Source organism: Bombina bombina, chromosome 3, assembly GCF_027579735.1.
Source record: "Bombina bombina isolate aBomBom1 chromosome 3, aBomBom1.pri, whole genome shotgun sequence".
NCBI classification, from domain to species: Eukaryota; Metazoa; Chordata; class Amphibia; order Anura; family Bombinatoridae; genus Bombina; species Bombina bombina.
Genome location: NC_069501.1, coordinates 773,837,406 through 773,849,499, shown reverse-complemented (window position 1 = coordinate 773,849,499; position 12,094 = coordinate 773,837,406). Strand labels below are relative to the sequence as shown.

General features: G+C 37.5%; 1 pseudogene; it reads right to left on the bottom strand.

The window, feature by feature from the left end:
• Positions 1-12,094, bottom strand: part of LOC128654015 (interleukin-1 receptor type 1-like) — a 244,847-nt pseudogene that overhangs the window by 161,678 nt on the left and 71,075 nt on the right.

The window sequence follows — 12,094 nt, the reverse complement described above, 5'->3', positions numbered from 1 at the left end:
TGGCGTCTAAGGTAAAAGAGTTAGCCAATTTAAGTGCTTGAACTCTGTCCATAACCTCCTCATAAGAAGATGCTTTATTGAGCGACTTTTCTAGTTCTTCGAACCAGAAACACGCTGCTGTAGTGACAGGAACAATGCATGAAATTGGTTGTAGAAGGTAACCTTGCTGAACAAACATCTTTTTAAGCAAACCCTCTAATTTTTTATCCATAGGATCTTTGAAAGCACAACTATCTTCTATAGGGATAGTGGTGCGTTTGTTTAGAGTAGAAACCGCCCCCTCGACCTTGGGGACTGTCTGCCATAAGTCCTTCCTGGGGTCGACCATAGGAAATAATTTCTTAAATATAGGGGGAGGGACAAAAGGTATGCCGGGCCTTTCCCATTCTTTATTTACAATGTCCGCCACCCGCTTGGGTATAGGAAAAGCTTCGGGGGGCACCGGGACCTCTAGGAACTTGTCCATCTTACATAATTTCTCTGGAATGACCAAATTGTCACAATCATCCAGAGTAGATAACACCTCCTTAAGCAGAGCGTGGAGATGTTCCAATTTAAATTTAAATGTAATAACGTCAGGTTCAGCTTGTTGAGAAATTTTCCCTGAATCTGAAATTTCTCCCTCAGACAAAACCTCCCTGGCCCCTTCAGACTGGTGTAAGGGCATGTCAGAACCATTATCATCAGCGTCCTCATGCTCTTCAGTATCTAAAACAGAGCAGTCGCGCTTTCGCTGATAAGTGGGCATTTTGGCTAAAATGTTTTTAATAGAATTATCCATTACAGCCGTTAATTGTTGCATAGTAAGGAGGATTGGCGCACTAGATGCACTAGGGACCTCCTGAGTGGGCAAGACTGGTGTAGACATAGAAGGAGATGATGCAGTACCATGCTTACTCCCCTCACTTAAGGAATCATTTTGGGCAACATTATTATCAGTGGCATCATTGTCCCTACTTTGTTTGTCACATTCATCACATATATTTAAATGGAGAGGAACCTTGGCTTCCGAACATACAGAACATCGTCTATCTGATAGTTCAGACATGTTAATAGGCATAAACTTGATAACAAAGCACAAAAAACGTTTTAAAATAAAACCGTTACTGTCACTTTAAATTTTAAACTGAACACACTTTATTACTGAATATGCGCAAAAGTATGAAGGAATTGTTCAAAATTCACCAAAATTTCACCACAGTGTCTTAAAGCCTTAAAAGTATTGCACACCAAATTTGAAAGCTTTAACTCTTAAAATAACGGAACCGGAGCCGTTTTTACATTTAACCCCTATACAGTCCCTGGTATCTGCTTTGCTGAGACCCAACCAAGCCCAGAGGGGAATACGATACCAAATGACGCCTTCAATAAGCTTTTTCAGTGGATCTGAGCTCCTCACACATGCATCTGCATGCCATGCTTCTCAAAAACAACTGCGCATTAGTGGCGCGAAATTGAGGCTCTGTCTATGACTAGAAAAGGCCCCCAGTGAAAAAGGTGTCCAATACAGTGCCTGCCGTTTTTTTAACAGAATTCCCAAGATTAAAAAAACTCTTCAAAGTTATAAACCATTAAATATGCTTATAAAGTAATCGTTTTAGCCCAGAAAAATGTCTACCAGTCTTTAAAGCCCTTGTGAAGCCCTTTATTCTTATATTAAAAATTAAGAAAATGGCTTACCGGATCCCATAGGGAAAATGACAGCTTCCAGCATTACCAAGTCTTGTTAGAAATGTGTCATACCTCAAGCAGCAAAAGTCTGCTCACTGTTTCCCCCAACTGAAGTTAATTCATCTCAACAGTCCTGTGTGGAAACAGCCATCGATATTAGTAACGGTTGCTAAAATCATTTTCCTCTTACAAACAGAAATCTTCATCTCCTTTCTGTTTCAGAGTAAATAGTACATACCAGCACTATTTTAAAATAACAAACTCTTGATTGAAGAATAAAAACTACATTTAAACACCAAAAAACTCTTAGCCATCTCCGTGGAGATGTTGCCTGTGCAACGGCAAAGAGAATGACTGGGGAAGGCGGAGCCTAGGAGGGATCATGTGACCAGCTTTGCTGGGCTCTTTGCCATTTCCTGTTGGGGAAGAGAATATCCCACAAGTAAGGATGACGCCGTGGACCGGACACACCTATGTTGGAGAAAACTACGGGCGAAGGCAGAAATATACGAGCGTAACTTCTAGGTTACGCCGTATATAGGATACCAAACCATCGCAAATTTCAGCATCGCCGACTTTTGCGGGCGACGCTGCATATCGGATCGGGCCCCAAATATACGGCACAGGTTTCGGTGCAAGCATGGAAGCCTGCGCCACCCGTAATTTCACCTCGCACATCGGGGTATTACATATACTGCGCTGTTAGATGCTAAAGTGCCGTAAGTCGGATAAACTAGCGATGTCCGGAAATGAGTGTAAATACAAATTTCTGGAGTCGCCAGTGACTTACGGCACTTTAGAAACTGCCGGCACCTAAGAAAAGTTACGAAAATAACAAATCTCCTGTAAAAGTCTAATACTTTTCCCAAAAATAAGCCTGACACGTAAAAACCCTATATCCGCAATCCCCCCCTTTCATTACTAATATTAAATGTATTAACCCCTAGACAGACAACCCCCCACAACGCAATATGCCTATTTAAACTATTAACCCCTATATCCGCCATCAAACCCACACCGCAAGTAATAACTAAATTATTAACCCCTAAACCGCCATAGCCCACAACGCAATTAACCTATTCAAATATTAACCCCTAAACCGCCATAGCCCACATAGCCTATTAAATGTATTAACCCCTAATCTGCCACCGCCAACGTCGCCGCCACTATAAGTTATTAACCCCTAAACCTAAGTCTAACCCTAACACCCTCTGACTTAAATATTATTTAAATAAATATAAATAAATTTACTATTATTAACTAAATTATTCCTATTTAAAACTAAATACTTACCTATAAAATAAACCCTAAGATAGCTACAATATAATTAATAATTACATTGTAGCTATTTTAGGATTTATTTTTATTTTACAGGGAACTTTGTATTTATTTTAACTAGGTACAATAGCTATTAAATAGTTAATAACTATTTAATAGCTACCTAGTTAAAATAACTACAAATTTACCTGTAAAATAAATCCTATCCTAAGTTACAATTACACCTAACACTACACTATCATTAAATAAATTAAATTAATTAACTACAATTACCTAAAATTAAATACAATTAAATAAAATAAACTATAGTACAAAAATAAACAAACACTAAATTACAGAAAATAAAAAAATTACAAGAAGTTTAAACTAATTACACCTAATCTAAGCCCCCTAATAAAATAAAAAAGCCCCCCAAAATAATAAAATTCCCTACCCTATACTAAATTACAAATAGCCCTTAAAAGGGCTTTTTGCGGGTCATTGCCCCAAAGTAATCAGCTATTTTACCTGTAAAAAAGAAATACAACCCCCCCACAACATTAAAACCCACCACCCACACACCCAACCCTACTCTAAAACCCACCCAATCCCCCCTTAAAAAAACCTAACACTACCCCCTTGAAGATCTCCCTACCTTGAGCCGTCTTCACCCAACCGGGCAGAAGTCTTCATCCGATCCGGGCAAAAGAGGTCCTCCAGACGGGCAGAAGTCTTCATCCAAGCAGCATCTTCTGTCTTCTTCCATCCGACGAGGAGTGGCTCCATCTTGAAGAAATCTGACGCAGAGCATCCTTCCTGGCCGACGACTACCTGACGAATGAAGGTTCCTTTAAATGACGTCATCCAAGATGGCGTCCCTTCAATTCCGATTGGCTGATAGAATTCTATCAGCCAATCGGAATTAAGGTAGGAAAAATCCTATTGGCTGATGCAATCGGATTGAAGTTCAATCCGATTGGCTGATCCAATCAGCCAATAGGATTGAGCTTGCATTCTATTGGCTGTTCCAATCAGCCAATTGAATGCGAGCTCAATCCTATTGGCTGATTGCATCAGCCAATAGGATTTTTCCTACCTTAATTCCGATTGGCTGTTAGAATTCTATCAGCCAATCGGAATTGAAGGGACGCCGTCTTGGATGACGTCATTTAAAGGAACCATCATTCGTCGGGTAGTCGTCGGCTAGGAAGGATGCTCCGCATCCGATGTCTTCAAGATGGAGCCGCTCCTCGTCGGATGGAAGAAGATAGAAGATGCCGCTTGGATGAAGACTTCTGCCCGGCTGGAGGACCTCTTCTGCCCGGATCGGATTAAGACTTCTGCCCGGCTGGGTGAAGACGGCTCAAGGTAGGGAGATCTTCAAGGGGGTAGTGTTAGGTTTTTTAAGGGGGGATTGGGTGGGTTTTAGAGTAGGGTTGGGTGTGTGGGTGGTGGGTTTTAATGTTGGGGGGGTTGTATTTCTTTTTTTACAGGTAAAAGAGCTGATTACTTTGGGGCAATGCCCCGCAAAAGGCCCTTTTAAGGGCTATTTGTAATTTAGTATAGGGTAGGGAATTTTATTATTTTGGGGGGCTTTTTTATTTTATTAGGGGCTTAGATTAGGTGTAATTAGTTTAAACTTCTTGTAATTTTTTTTTTATTTTCTGTAATTTAGTGTTGTTTTTTTTTTGTAATATGGTTTATTTTATTTAATTGTATTTAAAGGGACACTGAACCCAATTTTTTTCTTTCATGATTCAGATAGAGCATGTAATTGTAAGCAACTTTCTAATTTACTTCTATTATCAATTTTTCTTCATTCTCTTGCAATCTTTATTTGAAAAGAAGGCATCTCAGCTAAGGAGACAGCAAATTGTGGGTTTAGAACCATGGACAGCACTTGTTTAAAGGTGCTGTCCAATCAGCAAGGACAACCCAGGTTGTTTACCTAAAATGGGCCGGCATCTAAACTCACATTCTTGCTTTTCAAATAAACATACCAAGAAAATGAAGACAATTTGATAATAGGAGTAAATTAGAAAGTTGCTTAAAATTGCATGCTCTATCTGAATCACAAAATATTTTTTTTGGCTACAGTGTCCCTTTAATTTTAGGTAATTGTAGTTAATTAATTTAATTTATTTAATGATAGTGTAGTGTTAGGTGTAATTGTAACTTAGGTTAGGATTCATTTTACAGGTAAATTTGTAGTTATTTTAACTAGGTAGCTATTAAATAGTTATTAACTATTTAATAGATATTGTACCTAGTTAAAATGAATACAAACTTGCCTGTAAAATAAAAATAAATCCTAAAATAGCTACAATGTAATTATTAATTATATTGTAGCTATCTTAGGGTTTATTTTATAGGTAAGTATTTAGTTTTAAATAGGAATAATTTAGTTAATAATAGTAATATTATTTATATTTATTTAAATAATATTTAAGTTAGGGGGGTGTTAGGGTTAGGGTTAGACTTAGGTTTAGGGGTTTATAACTTTATTATAGTGGCGGCGACGTTGGCGGCGGCAGATTAGGGGTTAATACATTTAATAGGCTATGTGGGCTATGGCGGTTTAGGGGTTAATACTTGAATAGGTTAATTGCATTGTGGGCTATGGCGGTTTAGGGGTTAATAATTTAGTTATTACTTGCGGTGTGGGCTATGGCGGTTTAGGGGTTAATAGAGTTTATTAGTTATTGCGATGGGGGATTGCGGTTGACAGGTAGATAGACATTGCGCATGCGTTAGGTGTTAGTATATTTTTGCAGGCATTTTATGGAGTTACGGTGCTCCCATACTTAGCGCAAGGCCTGCTACGGCTGCCTTTAATGGCGAGGTAAAAATGGAGTAAGATTTCTCCATTTTCGCCACGTCGGGCCTTGCGCTGGATATTGGATACCGATTTACGACGCGGTCCCATGTTAGCCTATGGGAGTAAAAATTGCGAGCAACGGGTGAAATATACGGGCGTAACTTATATGCTACGCCGTATATGTAATACCAAAATTGCGTAAAATCTGGCGTCGCCGGCTTTTGCGGGCGACGCTCTATATGTAATGGAGGCCATACTTTTTACTGCTGTGATTACCTTGTATTTAAAGGGACATGAAACCCACATTTTTTCTTTTATGATTTAGAAAGAGAATGCATTTTTAAACATCATTCTAATTTACTTCTATTATCTAATTTGTTTTATTCTCTTGATATTCTTAGCTGAAAAGCATATCTAGATATGCTCAGAAGCTGCTGATTGGTTGCTGCACATGGAAGCCTCATGTGATTGGCTCACCCATGTGCATTTCTTTTTCTTCAAATAAGGATATCTAAAAAATGAAGCAAAATAAATAATAGAAGTAAATTGTAATGTTGTTTAAATTTGTATGTTCTGAATCATGAAAGAAAGATTTTGGGTTTAGTGACCCTTTAAGCTTCTGCAGACTGTCCCCTTAATTAGTGCTTAAATAACTCCACATGTGTGAGCCCAATGTTATCTATATGGCACACATGAACTAACGCCATCTAGCTGTGAAAAACTGTCAAATTAGTATTTGAACAATTATAAAGTTATAGTTATTTTAGCTGTTGGAATGGTTTGAGAATTACAGCATTTTTTTTATTTATTTATTTTTAAAATATTTTATTCATTAAACTTTACACTTAAGATACAAAAGTGAAAGAAAAATCTGAGTCAAGTGTGACCCCAAGACATCGGGCATGGGGGGTAGGGGTAATGATGGAGTTATCAACAGTTATAAAGAAATGGGGGGTAGAGATTTTGGAAAATGTGGGAAAAAGGAGCTTAATTTTGTAGAGATTTAGCTTAAGGAAGTAAGAGGAAAACCAAGATGAGATATAAGACAGTTAGTGACACGGGTTAGCAAGGAAGGAGATAGATCTGGTGCAGAGAGGGAGATTTGGGTGTCATCGACATACAAATGATATTGAATCCATGGAACTTTTTTTTAAAGAACCGAATGATGATGTGTAGATTGAAAAGAGAAGGGGACCTAGGACAGAGCCTTGCGGTACCCCAAAAGAAAGTGGTAACGGGAACGAGGATGCCCCAGAGAAGGCTACACTAAAGGTACGGTTAGACAGATGGGAAGAGAACCACAAGAGAGCTGTGTCGCAAATGCTGAAGGATTGGAGGATTTGGAGAAAAAGAGGGTGGTCGAAAGTATCAAAGGCTGCAGACAGATCAAGAAAGATAAGCAGAGAGAAGTGGCCTTTGGATTTTGCTGTAAGTAGGTAAGTGGTAACCTTAACAATTACTGTCTCTGTGGAGTGATGGGGACGAAATCCAGATTTCATTTGATGGAGTCAATTTTGTTATTGAAGTGGCTGGCAAAATCTTGGGCTGAGAGAGAAGTTGTATTAGGAGGTGGGGGAGAATAGTATTGAACCTGGAGAACAGACGTTTTGGGTTTGAGGAAAGAATAGAGATAAGAGTAGAGAAGTAATGTTGCTTATAAAGATTAAAGGCAGAATATTAGGAGTTCAAGATGAACTTGTAGTGAAGAAAGTCAGCTGAACTCCGAGATTTTCTCCAGTGTCGCTCAGCAGTACAGGAACATCTGCGTAGGTACCGTGTCAGAGGAGTATGCCAGGGCTGAGGATGAGAGTGTGGTTTCTGAGCTATGGTAGGTGAGGCCAGATTGTCAAGGACCGATGTAAGAGTGGAGTTGTAGAGTCAGATAGATTGGTCAGGGCAGGAAAAGGAGGGGATGGAAGAGAGGAGAGGTTCGAGAGAGCTAGCAAGCTGTTGCTGATCTAATGACTTAATGCTTCTCTGAAGTTTGGTGTGAGGGGTAAGGAGGGAGAGTTGTAGGGAGGGTCAATCAGTGTTGCTTTGTATCTTGTTCTCTCCCATAGATACCAGATATTCCAGTATGCATCTATTTGGTCCTGAGACAGGTAAAACACCCCTCTCTGGGAATTTTGATAAGTTAATATCGAAACTTCAGGACAACCTTAAAGTAAAGCTGCTGAGAGTCAGAGCAGCGTAAGGATTTTTTAACTAGAGTAGTCTTTTTGGAAATCCATTTGTCTGTTAGATCATATCCCAAATCTCTACTCCACGCTCTTAGTTGCCATGGTCTTGACTGAGAATGATCTTCCAGCAATACCTGATAGTGTATCGTTAAGGGTTTATACAGTTTTTTTCCCCAATGTCCAGTATTTTTTCCCTCTTATGCCTAGATTACAAGTGGAACACAAAATTGCGTCTCCGTGAACACGATATTTGAGTTCCACTCAGTAATACCAGCACACATAAATGTGTGCTGGTATTACAAGTTAGGCGCAATGTGAACGTAACCTCACATTTGCATTGTCTGAAAGCCTTGCACTCACGAGAGCGTGCTTCCATAGGCTCCAATGGGAGCCTTGTTCTTATGCCGTGATACACGACGAAGCACCTAGTGCAGCACAGGGGGTAATTTGGGCAGCAAATTTAAAATATATATATGCATATAAATATATACATGTATATTTATGTGTTTATATGTGTATATAAACATATTAAAATTGCTGTAATTCTTAATGGTTGATTCTATATTTTTGTTAACCTCTTTGAATTAAAGCTAAAAGTCTGCACTTCAATTATATTTTATTGTAGTGGTGTACAAAGCCCAAACTATAAAAATTATGTTACTGTGTAAATACTTAAGGACCTAACTGTACTTGTTGGCTTACACAGGAATCAATCACCTGACAAGATTGATTGTTGGATCGCTATTAAAAAGTGAATACTGCTTGTTTTGTGCTTTCAAATTAAGGCAAAGAATACAGCAGAATTATATACCAAAAATAATTACCTCGGAAACTTAAATCAATAGCTCGAGAGATGGTAAATTTTGTAGTGTTGTGCTCAAATAGTATTTCACAAGTATAGTTTCCTTCATCTAGTGTAGTCACATTCAGTATTATCAAATCTTTTTTCAAAGCATGATACTTGTTGATGCTGAAATCCAATGGCTGACATTCCTAGAGATAAAAATGGTATTACATTTTAATTAAGCAATAAAATAACTAATATTTTTCAAACATTTAATATAATCTGTCAATACACGAATCTTACAACCCCCCCCAGTTAAATATTTGATTTACCTTTATTTTCTCCTTGTGTATATATTTCCTTACATGTACTATGGCAACAAAGTCTTTTGTCAATTTAGACTAGTTTCATATGGGGGTTATATTACTTCTGCAGCCAGCAACCAAGAGAAGTTAAATTACATTTAAAGGGATACTAAACCCAAATGTTTTCTTTCATGATTCAGATAGAGCATGCAATTTTAAGCAACTATCTAGTTTACTCCTATCATCAATTTTTGTTTATTCTCTAGCTATCTTTATTTAAAAAGCAGGAATATAAAGCTTAGGAGCCGGCCTATTTTTGGTTCAGAACCTGGGTTACGCTTACTTATTGGTGGCTAAGTGTAGCCACCAATAAGAACGCCCTATCCAGAATGCTGAATCTAAAATGGGCTGGCACCTAAGCTTTACTTTCCTGCTTTTCAAATAAACCTAGCAAGAGAACAAACAAAAATTGATAGTAGGAGTAAATTAGAAAGTTGCTTAAAATTGCATGCTCTATCTGAATCATGAAATAAAAAATTTGGGTTTAGTATCCCTTTTAACTTCTGTGTTTTATTAAATAATGCATTAAAACGTGAGCTAGATTACAAGTGCCGCGGTAAATATATATTTTTCGCTAGTGAAAACATTGCTAGCATTAGGCTTTTTGGGCTTCTCGGGTTCTGCTGTCATTACAAGTTGAAAAAAAAACATTATTTTGCGTTAGTGGAAGCCCAAAAATTCTAAGCAGAGTTTTCATGTGCATGCGTTCACCCATAGAAAACGAAAATGGAGAAAAAAAAGTGGAAAAAACACCCTACTCACGAAAAAAAACTAATTTTATTTAAAAAAAAAAAAAAAACTAACACCCTACCCATAAGCCCCTAGCCTAATAACCACTAATCTGCCATCCCCACATCGCACTAAAAAAATAATACTATTAACCCCATAACCGTGACCCTTCACATCGCAAAGTATCTAAATAAACTATTAACCCCTTACACTGCCATCCCCCACAAAGCAAACCTATAAACTAACATCTAAACCCCCTAACCTAACACCCCCTATCTTAACCCAAATTAAAATACCCCTAAATAAACTAAAATAAATCCTTACTACTTTTAAAATAAAAAAAACTTAAATGTAGAATTAAATAAAAACCTAACCTTAAAGGGACACTGAATCCATTTTTTTTCCGTTCATGATTCAGATAGAGCATGCAATTTTAAGCAACTTTCTAATTTACTCCTATTAACAATGTTTCTTCATTATCTTGCTATCTTTATTTGAAAAGCAAGAATGTAAGTTTAGAAGACGGCCCATTTTTGGTTCACAACCTGGGTTGTGCTTGCTGATTGGTGAATGCACCCACCAATAAACAAGGGCTGTCCAGGGCCTGAACCAAAAATTGGCTGGCTCCTTTGCTTAGATGCCTTTTTTTTCAAATAAATGTAGCAAGAGAACGAAGAAAAATTGATAATAGGAGTAAATCAGAAAGTTGCTTAAAATTGCATGCTCTATCTGAATCATGAAAGAAAAAAATTGGGTTTAGTATACCTTTAACTTGAAAATAAAAAAAATACCATTACTGCAAATAAAATCCTACCTTTACAAAAATAACAAATCCTACCATTACAAAAATAACAAATCCTACCATTACAAAAAATAAAAAAACAAAATTACCAATAGCTTTCATCCTATTGCCTGATTTGAATTTGAAGATTCAAATCAGCCAATAGAAATGCAAGGGTACCCCTATATAAAAGGGGTACTTTCCATTCACTATTCCATGAAGAGGACCTCAGTGTTGAAGGTATGAAGAGGATCAACGACTTTGCTGCCGCCATCGCCGGGATGAAGATATAAGATGGACCGCCGCCGGGATAAAGATGGAAGAAGAAGGACCAGCGATTAAGATGGATGAAGATGGAGCGCTGCAGGGATGAAGATGGAGAGCCGCCCATCATTGATGAGTACCAACTTTGGGGTTAGAGTTAGTTTGTTTGTTTTTTAGAATAGTTTTTTTGTCAGTAATGGTAGTTTTTTTGTAATGTTAGGACTTTTTTTTCAGTAATGGTAGGTTTTTTTTAATTTTAAAGGTAAGATTAGGTTTTTATTTAATTTTACAGGTATTTTTATTTTAAGGTAGTTGGGTTTTTTTTTAGTATATTTAGGGGAATTTTAATTTGGGTTAAGTTAAGGGGTGTTAGGTTAAGGGGATTAGATGTTAGTTTATAGGTTTGCGTTGAGGGGGGATGGCAGTTTAGGGGTTAATAGTATTATATAGTGTTGGCGAAGTGGGGGGGGGTGACGGTTTAGGGGTTAATATAGTATTATTTATTGCGATGTGGGGGTGGCGGATTAGGGGTTAATAGTGTAGTTTATGGGTGTAAGTGTAGTTTGTAAGGTATTTTTGTTTTGTTTTGTGCAACTTTTTATTTTCGGAAACCAGTTTACCACAGTTCTTAGATTGCGGTAAGGATTGAAGCAGAAATGGTGCTTGCGCCGCACTTGTAATCTAGGCCTGTAGTTTTAATGGTAACAAAAAATATGTTTTTGCACTTGTTTCTTGCAACAAAAAGACCAAATTACTGTTATATGCAAGGTATTACATCCGTTTTCTGTAGATGTTTAAGCATCCATAATGACTATGAGCTGAAATCTTATCACACCCTTTAAAAAAAAAAGTAATAAGTTAAGTGTCAGACCACTTGTACCCTCCAAAAAGAAGTTTGTTCACAAGTTATAAAAGAGCATGGAATGAACAGTGTGTTCCAGTATGACATAAATAACAGCTGTTCATTAAATCTTGAAGCAGAGAACTGTGCTGCGATATACAGTAAACACTGCTGGGCGATATGAGGCCATGTGCTATCAAACAGTTTTTATTGCCTTTTATGACTGGTTGACGAATGAAATCTAAAGAAGTCATGCAGAATTTTTTTAAATGTGAACACTGCTACAGTACTTATAGGGACATGAAAACCAATTTTTTTATTTCATAATTCAGATAGACGATACAATTTTGAACAGCTTTCCAATTTACTTCTACTTCTATTGTCTAATTTACTTAGTTCCTTTG